At 36.7% G+C, this 13,012-nt stretch overlaps 1 protein-coding gene across 2 annotated transcripts in view; it reads right to left on the bottom strand.

Annotated features, from left to right (window-relative positions):
* ERBIN (erbb2 interacting protein) overlaps positions 1-13,012 on the bottom strand; it is a 122,002-nt gene that overhangs the window by 84,166 nt on the left and 24,824 nt on the right. The gene's annotated exons all lie outside the window — the stretch shown is intronic.

Genomic DNA, 13,012 nt, shown 5'->3' with positions numbered 1-13,012 from the left:
GGTTTAGAAGGGACCTTAAAGATCATCTAGTTCCAGCCCCCTTGCCATGAGCTGGGACACCTCATGGTGTCCATGGAGACCAGGGAGTCTCTCTTGTGTGGATATAGCTGCAAAAACTCTCACTGTATTAAGTTTTCTGAGTACAAAGTGCAGTTTTGCAACAAAATAGGCATTAATAGATATAGAAAAACTGCCTGCAGTTCAAAATCCCTGTTTATACTAGTGCAATTAGTGCAGAAATGGAGATTATGTCTGAGCCTGATCACAGAAATGAAAAACTGTTATAATGCACACGTAGCAGCAGATGGGAGGAGTTTCTCAACTCTTAAAACTGCAAGGAATTCTTTATAAATCAAGATACATGTTTCTCAAATCACAAGCCTCCAATGTATGCTCTAAAAAGTTCTTCTATATTAAGAATAAAACATAATTACTAGGCATAAAAAATTGTACCTATTACACCATCAGATGGCCTAGGTGTTACAGATAAACAATCATATTGAGAATTTTAATTACCTTTAAGCCCCCTAAAAGCAGCAAGATACAGCACTATTTCCCCATTTTCCCCAAATAATTAGAATTGCAGATTTATGGAGGTCGGAAGAGACCTCTCCAGGTCACATGTTCCAACCAACAAACACTATGCCACTAGGGCCAACTTCAACATTAGATCCAACAAAGTCAAAAGCTACTTTGGAGTTAAGGTTAATATCAGCATGTAAAAAAAGGAAGCAAGTCAGTGAACTTATCTGGAAACATTTCCAGGGGAAAAAGTTTAGATATAGTGCTTTTTATGAATCACGGAGATACGTATTTCAATGCCTCCACTCTAGCCAAATTATCTAGTCAACACAATTGCTATTTGAGATGCTCTTTTTCCAAGTCTTACTAAAGCAGACAAATAACCAAACACAGATTCAATCACTCATGAACTTATGATATATAATGCTTCATCTCACCTTAAGTTCAGTATCCTTTCCTACCATGAAAATAAAAGTATTAGTAAAATCCCTTCATAGAAACAAGATGGTTTATATCGAATAGACAGAAATGCAACTAGAGAAATCACTACTTAATTTGAAACTATTTCTACTTTATAAGTGGTAACAAATAAATGCAAAATAGATTTAGTGTTCACAGACTTGCAAATTTTTAATTTCTATAAACCTAGTTTGCATTACAGAACAGTAAATGTGAGGAAGATTAAATTGTTACTATATACTGTTGCTAATAATTCTGCTTAGGGTTTTACGGATGTTTACTGGCTCTGTTACTGTGATGCCATTGCATTAGCTCAAATAACAAAGAATCGAGCCAGGAAATAAAACACAGAAAATAGAGGCATTACACTGATTTTGTACTCCAGACATAATGCTAAAAATGAAGAACTTTAGGAAGGCTTTAAAACCAAGCATTTGAAATATTAATATACTTGGCATCCCTAAACACTATTTATTTAAGATAGGTGGGTCTTCCACAAAATAAACAGGTTTAATGATCTATTTTTACACCCCTTTGTTTCTTCCATCTGAAGTACACAAAACAGCGAACTGTGCACAACAGAAAACTAACCCAGGTCTTCAATCAAGGAGACACAGCTTACTGAACCACCTACCCAGATCTCACAGATCATAAGGGACAACCAAACCAGCAGGTTTCAGAACAGAGGCATTCTGCATCCCAACTGTCACAATTCTTTACCAAGTTACTTTTCTTGAAGGGACATTTGTGCTCTCTGACTAGAAGTGAGTAGCTGTGCCAAGCTACACACAGAGGCCTAGTTAAGCCTGAGGAAACTTTTTTTGTTAGCAGTAATACAAAGAATCCAACTTGACTTAATCTAGGAATTAAAGACAAATAAAAAAACCCTCATTCTTTGCAGGCTATGACAACTCTGACACAAGCTTCAACCATATAAAAGATTTACACTGCTGCTACAGAACTGACATAACTTTGGAGAGGACTTGACATACCTACATCACCTCAGGAGGGTTATTGGCACAACAAACAATGTGACACAAGCATTTGGGATAACAAGCGAGGATGCAAATCCCTGAGAAAACTGTTTATATTGGGTGCCCTCACCTTTCGCTCCTATGCAACCCCTTTCCTTTCCACATTGATCCTACACAGTGACAGCTTTAGCAGGTCAGAGCTTTTTCTGGCCTATTATTGCTAGCCACAGCAAATGTGTTCAGACCTCAGCCTTCTTTCACAGCAGGTGCAGAAGAGACTGATGTTGGGAAAGAGGAAGAATGCAGACCATTCAGGAAACAAACTACTAAGAGAATAAGAACACCTAACACATGGAATATGCCCATTTAATCAGTAGTAAGATTTGTAATTAAAAACATGAAACTAAGTCATACACATATACACATTAAACTACACCAGAATGTATACCACTGTTTCTAGCAAGAACTCATTTGATCTACATTAAACAGGTGGTTAACTTGTATGATGCTATTCCCATGACCCTTATATCTTCTTCCCTATTGCCATTTGTCACATAAATGTTATTTCTTCCTCTACTTTATTACATCCACATATTTCATTAGACATTTAAATACTGTAGGGAGACACGTACCTAAACTTATTTGCTCAGTACTTAAGAAGCATGGAATTATGTCTTACATGGACCATAGATGTCTGTAAAATGCTGGTGGCACCCAACATCCACCATTCTGTGGGCAAGGAGTGATAGGTTAAAGATTGCTTTAAGTAGATACTGATCCACTAACATAGATAACCTGGCCTCTTCTCCCTGGTGACCAGCAATAGGACAAGAGGAAACAGGGTCAAGCTGTGACAGGGGAGGTTCAGGCTGGATATTAGAAAAAATTTCTTCACAGAAAGAGTGGTGAAGCATTGGAACAGGCTGCAGAGGGAGGTGGTAGAGGCACCATCCCTGGAATTGTTCAAAAAAGGAGTAGAGACGGTGTTTCATAAGATGGTTTAGTGATTAGGGGTTGTATGGTGGATGGTTGGACTTGATGATCTTGAAGGTCTTTTCCAACCTTGACAATTCTATGATTCTATGTTAACTGCTTAGTATGAGGAAGACAGAAGTGATCTAGATACTAAACTGAGTATGACTACCAAGCATAAGAGAAATAAATCACAGATAATACGAACCTTTGGCAAAGACTTCAGGCACAATATTTAACTGTACCCTGAATTTTTTAATAGCAACTTGTGAAACCTACTCAAGCAAGTCCCAGGAAAAGTTATCCATCTAAATGACCCCAAGACTGTGACAGAGTGTGCACTCCTGTCCTAAAATACAAATGACATTCAAGTCCTCTTGGACAACACTTAAGTATCAGTTTCCAACATTCCAGATGAACAACCTATTACCTATACTCCATTAATAGGAACAGTAAAGGTGGTATATTTCTCTTCATTTAGAAGCTAGACAGACAGCTAAGCTCTCAATATTTGTCCTTTATCAGGCAAACACTTCTTCAGTTACACCACAGCTTATGCACAAAACTGGATCCTAGAGACATTTCAGACTGGTAAAACAGAGAAGGCTGTGGATACATGCTGCAGCAGAAAACTAGGCTTAGACAGAATTCAGACTGCAAACTGTATAGATTCTGTGAATGTCTGTAGAAATCTAAAAGCATTAATTTTGTCTTGTGCTTGTGGCCTTTTATTGTTAACAACTAGTCCATGAGATTCTGCAACAGTTTGAGCTGAGGCTTTGTTTTATAATTTATCAAATTATGCATAAAATACTGATTTATTAGAACCATCAGCAATTCAACAGTTGTCTGAAATATGTTAAAAATAGGTACTAGGAAATGGAAGAATCTTTTGTTTCCTGTACTTCAGAAACACATTTGTATAGCATACTGGAGATTTGAAATTAAAACTGTTTCAAAATTAGCAGAAACTTACAGCAAACAGTTGCTATAATTGTATACTTAATTATAGATCTCACTCTGCCAGCCAAGTCATTGTTAGGGTATGTTAATTCCTTAGCTCCCTTTCCTTCCAGGGCAGAGGTGAGCAGTGCTAGCAGAGCAACATTTAAATCTATTTTTAGATGTCATATGCCCCACACACATGTACAGGCATAGCTTCCCAACTGACAATTGCTATTATGAACCTTTTACTTCCTTCTGCATTTATTTTGTTGCTCATGGCTTTACAAAGTTGAATTAGGATACATTACTGACCAGGTTGATTACAGATACAATTAGCAGCATGAAAATGTAATTGAGAAACTGCTAAACATTTATAGCTACAAATAAAATTACCCTCAGCTGTGCTCTTAACATACAAAGTGACACAAAAATATTTGGGTGATACTGGTAGACTGAGTGGGTTTAAAGAAAGAAAGAACTGTCAGATACTTATTATAGTTTCAACTGCCAATTATTATGCACATCAATTCACTCTCATAACAGTATATAATTACTTCACCCCATATGCACATTATGAAGACCAACTCTTGAATGTCAGTGCTCTTTATAAACAATAACAAAGGAAGATACCAGGAGGAATAATACACTTCTATATTCAAAACAGAAGCCCAGCACCAGAGCAGGAACAAAGCAGAATCAGAGATATAAATTTCTAAAGATGCACCAACTTGAAATAAGGATATTGTCAAGGCAAGTGTCTGGTATTAAAAGTTTTTAGTAAGCAGTGAACAACTGAAAAGCTGTCTTACTTGAAGTTTCCTAACTAACTGCTACAGCTACTGACTGTGACTGAACATACACAACATCAAATCAAAATGTATTTTTACTCACTACACTTCACATAAGCATGCACCATCTGTCACTGAGGTATGATCTGTTTCTCTCTGACATTATCACATTACTCTTGAAAAGACTAATGTCTGCTTAGTCTCAAGGTTTGAGCCAATTTCTAAAAGCTAAGCCTTGGCTTGCTGTCAGACTTCACTACCTGCTTGAGAATCAATGAAGAAACAGCACACTGCCACTTTTTGCCATATAATATAAAGCTACCCAAACCCCTGTTTCAAGCTAAATTTCACTTGGCAAATACTGTTCTAGAAGTTGTTTCATGGATAGCATGGAGCTACAAAATCCCTACTAAAATTTTGCTGATAACAGGCAAACAATCCCCTTCTAACAAACACAATAAAAAGCAAGTAGTTCATGAGGTAATAAAGTTTTCTAGCATTTGGAATTGCACAGCCGCAAGTTAATCCTAAGATCACAAGAAAATTTACAGAAATTAATATACTTAATTAAACTGGTTGGAAAATAGCCCTCTGCTAACCAATCCTCTGCAGATTGCATGTGAAGTAACCAATGCAGAGACAGCTCCTGAATTTGAGAAACCAGGAACACAACTGTTATTTAAAACCCTGGGTAGGTAATGGCAGTGTCTGGAAAAGAACAAGATATGAATTTGCTGTATTCCCTCTGATAATGAGGTTACAGTGGGGGTCATTTTGCCTCACTTCTTAATGGCTTTTTATGAAAATTAATTTAAACAACACAGCGTAAGAGGAACACGCAGATACTGCTTTCTGTGCATAGTCTGAAAAACACCAGTAGGTTTTTCCTCTTTCCCAACTTCTTCTTCTTTGAAGGGTCATCTTGGAGAACACACTGCCAGGAGGAATCACCTCCACATCTTGATAGAAGTGCTACCAAACTGCATGCCCTAAAATTACATTTTCAAAATTATATTAATACATCTTCCAAAATTCTTTTTACTTCTGTTCCCCATTTCAGTTCACAGCATCTTCCAGTAACGTATCAAATGCATTATTAGATCTGATAACCAAATAATGGAGGCTTTGGGGTTGTTTTTTGGTGTTTAGATAGAGCTCCATTCTCCCTTCTGAGTAAAGAAGGAAATAATCAGATGTCAGCCCTAAAAACAACCCAACATCTATTTAATCTAATCTTATCTAAAATAAATTATTCTGGATCTTCTAGGTCTTGTCCAAAACACCAATGTAAGATCTAGATAAAACAATTAAGTCTGTATTTAAAGCTTTCATAGCAACAAACCTGCAGATTACTGAATTCTAAATTCTTAGAAAAACAGACATTTATTAAACTGCATTAGATGACATCTCTGTGCAATATTCTGTCTATCAATAAGATATTGAAATAACTTAAAAAAACAACTTTTCCAACAGGCTAATTTTTAACATCAGCCATCTTTGTTAACAGCTGTGAAAGCTCTAATTTTTTTTTCTAGTGCAGAAAAATCTCAGTAGTAAAGATCAGTAGTGAGATTAATGGACTAATTCCATTCTAGATACCAGCTTTTATTTTAATACCATTAAGGGATCAAAACTGAGACAGACTGGTAATGTAGTGGATAAAATAATTCAACACAATTCTAATGCATGCACTCTATGACAACGTACATAGTCCAGTTTTCCCATAAAACTATACAAATGTACAAAGTAACACATTTGAAGTTGTCTAGTGCTCTCACCAGTAAGAAACTGGTCTGAGAAGAAAGGCTAACAGCACGATTTATAAAAACAGAGACCAGAATGAATGCAAGCAGTTAGATAGCAGTAGTGCTATTAGCACTCCAGTGAAAAAGACACATTCTCAACAGCTTCAATAAGCCTTGGCAGGCCAGTATCTAAACTCAAAATAGCAACCACTGAGACAGAGCTTAATCAACTTATCTAACACCTACTAGTTTAAGACTAGTGAGTCTTAAACTTAAATCTTGCTAGATGTACAAATGCCTGGATAATCACACCCTACAGAAACCACTGCTCTATCACCAGTTCATTATTGTTTGCTTTAAATGCACATGTAAAGAAAACTACAGCTGATGTGCTTCAAAAGGAGGGCAATTTAAGAGGCGCATTTACTCTGTTATAATGTTCTCTCAAAGAGGTATGGGAAAACAGAAAAAGACATAGAAAAGGAAAACGAAAAACTTACTTGGGTTCCCAGTGTCTCAGTTTCAAGGTTTCTCAGAGAGCTCTACCAGTGATCCTTCAAATGAAAATGTCCTCAATAAAAGTGAATGCCCCTAGCAAGAAATCTCTTTTGCTTCCTCATCCATTCCATTGTGATTTTTTGTGCTGTTGGTTACCCCATTCCTCTCCACTGCTCTGCTTCTTCCTGTTTTTCAATATGATCTTTCCCATCCCATGTTGCTTCTCCTGCCATTCTAACACTACACTATCCCTGACACTCTCCATCTCACAAGAAAGCTCCAGACGATGAGCACCCCCGGGGTTTGCCTACTTCAAGTCAGTGCATACAAAACCAGAACTTATCTCAACCACCACCAACTGTTCTTATCATATACTTTGATTACTTCTGTGGAAATCATCAGTATCCTGCCCATTACACTGACCTACAACTCTACTCAATTGTCTCCCCCTTGAGTTCCTGTAGTCACAATTCTTCCCTGCCCCAAACACCCAAAATAGAACCGTAACAACACAAATTTGCACCATGTATTACAAAAATAATTTCTAGGACACTGCTTGACTATGTCACTGGTATAAGTATCCCTATATTCCTCCTTTTCTATTAGCAATAGGCAGATTATTTTCATATTTTTTTTCAAACTATTTTCTTGTTCAAAATCAAGAGTGAGACTGCTATTTAGTCAATAAAGTTAGCTTGTATCACTATCATCAGTTTTACAAAACATTTGACAGCATCCCCACACAGATATATAAAATTAATTCACTACAAAATCCTTCAAAATCTTCCTTATCTCTTGCCTTCACAGCAATGCTTGAAATAAAATCTTGACAATTACCAGGTTACTGTTCATCAAGCTAACCAATACTTCCCACCATCAACCCAAATACCATGTGCTACTCTATCCATCTAGCTCATCATAACCTGTTCTGGAGAACATTCATCTGTTGTCTACCCCAAACTTGTGCTGGATCATGATAGGTGATTCCAGTTTGTTTACTAAAAATGTTTTACATTACATCACCACAAAGGATGATACTACCATTTGGAAAAAAATTAATTTTACCCATCCTGCCCTTACACACATTAAAATGCATTAAACAAGTTACATCTATACCAACACATGCATAATAAAACCAGTAGAATTATACTGGTGCAAGTATTTAGGCTCATTTACTAGAAAATTTAAAGCAGAGATAGCTACCTAGTCTGCTTTTTACTGTCCCAATTAGTAGCAAGCAAAAATACAAATTAAGTTCCATAAAAACGTAAAATTCAAGAGAAGAAATACACTAAGTTCTGATTGTTCAGCTCAGTTGCAGCTGAGTTGGAAGGGACCTTAAAGATCATCTAATTCTGCCTCCTTACTATGGCAAGAGGGACCTGCCGCTAGACCAGGCTGCTCAAAGCCCCATCCAACCTGGCCTTGAACACTTCCAGGGATGGGGCATCCCCAGCTTTCTTGGGCAACCTGCTCCAGTGACTCACTTACCACCCTCACACTAAAATCTACCCGGAGTCTTATCTCCTCCAGGCCAAACAACCACAGCTCTTCTACCCTGTCTTCATAGGAGAGGTGTTCCAGTGCCCTGATCACCTTTGCTGTCCTCCTCTTGACCCACTCAGGTAGGTCCAAGCTTTCTGAAAGAGTTTTTCTTCTTGTTTAGAGGTGAGATATTTCAGCTCCTACATAAGTGAACACATTTGTAACTGTTAATAGAGATTTAGAGTAAGTCTGGAATATTTTTCACTTGAAAGATGTTAATTAGCAAAAAAGGTAAGGAAGGATTGAATGACCATCAGCAGCCAGTTAAGTGTCTAAACAAAAGAATGACTTGAGTTCTACATAGCCTGGTAATAGCAAAAATATCACAGACGCTTCTTCAACTAGCCAGAAATTACAGGCAGATCAAATAGGTTCATATCCTTAAACAGCAACAGTTACATGCAAAATATAAGCATTGCTCCTTTCTCACATATGGAACTAGTTCAAGAGGGAGAAGAAGGGAGCAGAAGAATAAAACATTATGTCACCTAATACACTGAGGGAAATATGACTCCTCTAACCCAAAACCAAATTACAGCACTATAACCAAATAATTTCCTGTGTGATCAAGAAATTTTAAAAGCAAACCACTGGCCCGAACAAGCATACAAAGGAGTCAATTTGATCATCACTTAATTTTCTCAAATATGAAAGTCACCTACTTTGCCAAGCAAATTAAACATAGCTGTTAAAGAGTGTGTCCATGTATATATATATATATATATATATATATATATATATATAAAAATAAAAGGGGGTTGTATATTTTATCTCATTCTCAAGCACCTTAGTGGTCCTAACATTAGTATCCAACATATTTTAGGTGGATTTCCTATATCACCCACTTTCTGCATTCTCTAGCTTCTAACCCATAACTCACTGCTGTAGGTCTTCTCCCTTCATTTAATTAACAGATAGACAGTTTTCACATCTTTAACATTACCCTGTTTTAGATTAGTGGTTTTTTTCTAAGCACCTAGTAAAACTTCCCTTACTTGATTTCCCTTTAAAATCAGATTACAAAAGGAATTTCTGTAAGATTATTTGGCTGAGTGGCTTCCATGTGCTCTTTCTAAAAAACGGAACAAATAAATTCTGCTGATTAATCATTCTCTTTTTTACATACAATCAAAATGAATTCACAGTCATTTATACTTTATCAAACACAAAGAGGTTTTAAATAGGCAATTGGTTTCTTGGCACCATTCAATGTTAGGTGCAACTCCAAATCTTTCTACACTGACTTCTAAGAATACTGCACCATGATCTTTTTAATGAATATTTTAGTACTAGCAGTACAAGACCACTCGCTCATAAAATTTAAGTTTCCTATACTTTATGGAGTTAGTCATCCTGTACATGACTACAATCTGATGGTCCATAACAAGCTATTTATGCTGTGGCTTATCAAAGAGAATACCAACTGAGAAGTATTAAATATTTTTTAGTTCTAAAATGTCAAAAATATGTAAATAGGTAAAGCTAACTAAATCAAACTAGTACTATTCTTTTCCCTTACTTTCCCCCTTACTAAATTATAGGTAATTACTTTAAATCATCAAACACATCACTCTTTCTACCAAGTGCCAGTAACACTTAACAGTCAACCATAAGCCTACTTTTTTTTATCTCCAAACTGAGTACATAACCCTTCTTTCTTTATAAAGATCCTTAGAATTACTCATCTGCACTTGATTAGCAGTATTTTCAATACACTGGGGGTTTTATTAGAATAAAGTTTGTTCTTTTTTTCTTTCTGCACATTTTATTAGCTAGTCCATTTGTCTCTCCTCTGAAACTGTTGTTTGCTTCAGCACTCATTGGAGAAAAATCTTTTTGTCCTGAAACCAAGCTCATGCTTTATAATACAAAGACCCACCCCTTTCGCACTACTTACCTAGTCAGCTAGCTTACTTTTCTCATCATCTGCCTTTGTCCACACTAGTTCAACCAGCAGGAGAAATGTCAGAAGGCCACCTAGACCTCAAAAAACACTGAGCACCTGTCTTTTGTCCATTTACACATAACAGTCTTCCAGTTGTCTTGGTGTAAATCCCCTCAGAATGAGAGTTTCTGTCTTAACTGGCTAAGGTTGTTTACAAATATGAAATCTGCAGGATAACAACTTGATGGTATTTGGATATTCCTAAACACACAGCACTACCTACACTGCACCTTTCCCTACAAATCAAAAGCAACTCATTGTTTTTGCTTTCTGTGTACAAGGCTTCTTTGGGCTGAACTTGTTGCAGACTGGCTTGCTGCAAGCTAGCCTGTGCCATTTTCTGCTCTTATTTAGTAACAGCCACTACTTCTCATGCTGATCTGGAGATCTAGAACACAGTCTGTGCAGCTCTCCAAACCACTCCTCCATAATCCTCCAGACACAGTAAAAGTACTGGAAGAAATCTGCTTGTACTTCATATAAACCTTGGCAATTACGTTTGTGAAACTGTACTAATTGTGCTTCATATAAATAAATTATTTTGGCAGAAAAACAAACTCTGACAAATCCATTACAGCTCCCCATGGTTGCTTAAGACATCATTGGAAGTAAAGCATTTTAGTATGCATTTCTCCCTTGTCACCATTTCTTCTCACTAGCAGGAAAATGTACTTTCATATTGTAATGGATACAATTACACCATTAAGAAAAAAATCCATGGGGGTAAAAAACAACAAATAAAAGGAGAAAACAGTAAATAAGATCTGTGAGTGACACAGAAACCATATCTTAACTGAAGAAATAGGCACCAACATCCTTGACCCAGCAAACTGCATTGGTCAAGACCTTCAAAGACAACCATCAAAAGGAAGTTTCCTTCTATACATTAGTTAGCACATAATTCTACCTCCACTGAACAATGTAGCTAGAAAAGGAGAGAATAAAGAGTAGGAGGAAGCCAGAATGCGCCATTCTTTTAAATAAAATAAATTAGACGTATTCTCTGCATACTTTTGCTCTGTAACCACCATACATGTTTTAGGGCACTGTACAAGAAGTTTTTTATTTGCTAGTCGCTGAACCAACAAACAGGATTGAAGAACTGCTTATGTAATGCAAAAGGGAGTTTCCCAATACCTTGCTTTTGCATAGAACTAAACAAATTTGCCTAGATGCAGTCAGGATGAACATGGTTTTCCTTAGAATATCCAGTTCTGGCCATGTGACAACCAGGAAGCTTATCACACAAGCCAACACTCTGATAACCTAATCTTGTTTTAGACAGACACTGTCAGCAGTGCAGACACTTCAAGTGACAAACTAACTACCATGCTTCCTAAGTCCTCAAACTAAAATAACATTCAGAAAAGCAGTCTAAAATATTTTAATGTTGAAATGCCCGTGGGTCTGGGAATCAATTAATCTATCAAAACAGCTTTTCCATACCTCTTCTGCACCACAGGGAACACTGGGCTGACAGAATGACATGTTCCCATTGCCAAGGTAAAACACACCTTGTGCTGACTGGATTAACCTTCAACTACCTGAGATAACATTTGAGCAGGCACTTCATGCCAGAACTTGTCAACAGAACTAGGAAGGGGGAGGTTTGAACCATCTACAAGGAGAAATGAATCAGCAAGTCAAGAGTAAATATGCAAATCAGGTTATATAAGAAGCTTGGAATATGTCCAAAAACTGTTGAAATAAAGGAGTCACAAGAACATGGAAGAGATGGGATACAGTGGCCCCTCATTAGTCAATGTTATTTTCTTTATTCAGGAAGTCTTCATGGCAGGACAATTAAATAGGATTTTCCTTAACTGACTAATTACATATAGCTTCAAAATTACATCCTTAAACAAAACATTTTTAGAAGACTAAATACACTCCATTGCAAAAGAAGCTGCAACACTGTGCTAGTGAAAATTTCAGAAACTTGTCAAGCTCACATATTAGGCAGAGTATGGATTACAAAAGGTTAAAAAAAAGTTATGACAAATGTAAACATTTGACATTTGGTGTTCTTTCATATATTTCAGATATACACAAATAAGAACCCACTTATGGTCTTTATGTTCATGTATTTCAGTACCTGTAAATACATACTTACACATTAACTTCACATTTGACATGCAGATTTAGCAGTGTGCTCACTGTGGACTGAGCAGCTTCACAAATAATTGCACTTTTTCCAGAAATCTATTCATTACAAAACTTTATGAAGCTGAAGAACACACACTCAATTGGCAGTAAGAAGACTCTATCCAAGAGCAAAACATCATGAACATTGTCTAGGTCTACTATGATACCTACAGTAAATACACATCATAACGCACTTAACTTCATACATTCAACTATTCAAGATCTGCCTGCAGACACAAGCCTATCACAAAGCCAGAATTTGCTTCCCAATCCTGTTGCTTTTAGCTAGTGGAGATTTTCTTCCCCCCACAAAGCTCATCAATCAAATCTGTTAATGAAAAAACAGTTCGGAGGGAAAAAGGGACTAGAAAAAAATAAGATCAAACTACTGCAAAGCAACAAAAAATAAACTCTAGCTTAACCATTCCTTCTGAATTATCTTAGCAATAAGACTTAAGCAAGTCAGTGTGAAAA

The sequence above is a fragment of the Apus apus genome, chromosome Z (genome assembly GCF_020740795.1).
Source record: "Apus apus isolate bApuApu2 chromosome Z, bApuApu2.pri.cur, whole genome shotgun sequence".
NCBI classification, from domain to species: Eukaryota; Metazoa; Chordata; class Aves; order Apodiformes; family Apodidae; genus Apus; species Apus apus.
This window is presented reverse-complemented; position numbering and strand designations above follow the sequence as displayed.